Below are 1,695 nucleotides of genomic sequence, written 5' to 3'. Positions count from 1 at the left end.
TTCATGAGACTTGTAATGGGCTAGAAAAAGGGTAATCAGCCAATTAGGTCTTCGGAGGGATCAGGAGGTGCTTATTTCATGCAAGATTCAGCTGGTCAGAAATATGTTTCTGTCTTTAAGCCAGTTGATGAGGAGCCCATGGCTGTAAATAATCCTCAAGGCTTACCCTTGTCCCCTAATGGTGAAGGCTTGAAGAAAGGTACACGAGTAGGGGAAGGGCATTCAGGGAAGTTGCAGCTTATATTTTGGATCATCCACATGGAGGTCCACGCTCGATTTGTAGTGATGAGAATGGCTTTGCAAGCGTCCCACCTACAGTCATGGCGAAGTGTCAGCATGGTGGATTCCACTACTCAGAAGGTTTTAATTGTGGATCGAGTAAGTTCGGGTCGCTTCAGATGTTCATGAAGAACTGTGGTAGCTGTGAGGACATGGGCCCTCGTGCTTTCCCTGTGGAGGAAGTTCACAAGATATGTGTACTTGATATCAGGTTGGCAAATGCAGACAGACATGCTGGCAACATTCTGATCCAAAAAGATGGTGAGGGTCAAATTGTTCTTATCCCGATTGATCATGGTTACTGCATGCCTGAGAATGTAAGTATTTTCTGTCCTCCATTTTTTGTTCAATAATGTTGAATTATGCATATTATTTCAGAACATGTTCTGATGTTCAATACATGCATCTTTTTTGATACATAATCTTGGCATGTATTTAATATTCTAGGCCCCAAATTTGATTATTAATGTGTATTGTCATTCAGTTATATTCATCATGCCTGTTAGATATTCGTGGAAGAATTTTCTGTATATCCATCGAACATCTGGTCTAATTATCTTTATGAATACAGCTTGTTGCGTTCCTACCATAAAATCCATAATATGGATTCGTGCATAACTTGCTAAGGGGGTAGAAAGCTGAACCATATATATACCTCCATCATCAGAAGTTTTGACTTGCTCGTGCCTGTTATTCGTGCACCTCATATAATGTGAACTTGTGCAGTCCCTGAGATTTCATGTTCACAATTACCTTTTCACATTCCATTTACGACTATTCTGCATTGCAGTTCGAAGATTGCACATTTGAGTGGCTCTACTGGCCTCAAGCTCGGGAGCCTTTCTCTCCTAAGGAGATTGCATACATAAACTCCTTAGATGCTGCAAAAGACATCGAAATTCTGAAATTCAATGGATGGAATGTACCAGACAACTGTGCACGTGTCTTCCGCATCTCCACCATGCTTCTGAAAAAAGGCACAGAGAGAGGGCTGACTCCATTTGCCATCGGAAGCATCATGTGCAGGGAGACAGTCAAGAAAGAGTCTGTTATCGAGAGATAGTGGGAGGAAACTGAAGAATCCGTGCTACCTGGCACAAGCGAATCAGCATTCCTCGAGTCTGTCTCAGTCATCATGAACCGTTACCTTGACGGTCTGTCCCCCCTAACTCCAACACAAAGGTAAATAGAAACTACTGATATGAATACGAGTGTAGTGTTGTCATCGCCTTTTATCGTTACAACACAAGTCGTCGTCAGTCCACCCCGTGGAAAGGAATAACAGTGTGTGTGAATGTGTGTGTATGTGTGTCATAACATATCTACTAATGACCTGCTTCTGTCTGGTGTATATGATCCTATCCTACTTCGGGTATGTATTTGAACTTGCAGCTTATAAGGTTGCTACTCTGCTTT

At 42.2% G+C, this 1,695-nt stretch overlaps 1 pseudogene; it reads left to right on the top strand.

The window, feature by feature from the left end:
• The first annotated feature begins 10 nt into the window (after window positions 1–10).
• Window positions 11–1,465, top strand: LOC121789288 (annotated as a pseudogene).
• The last annotated feature ends 230 nt before the right edge of the window (window positions 1,466–1,695 follow it).

Source organism: Salvia splendens, unplaced genomic scaffold, assembly GCF_004379255.2.
Source record: "Salvia splendens isolate huo1 unplaced genomic scaffold, SspV2 ctg199, whole genome shotgun sequence".
Lineage (NCBI taxonomy): Eukaryota > Viridiplantae > Streptophyta > Magnoliopsida > Lamiales > Lamiaceae > Salvia > Salvia splendens.
The sequence above is the reverse complement of the archived record's forward strand: the minus strand, read 5'-3'. Positions and strand labels throughout refer to the sequence as shown.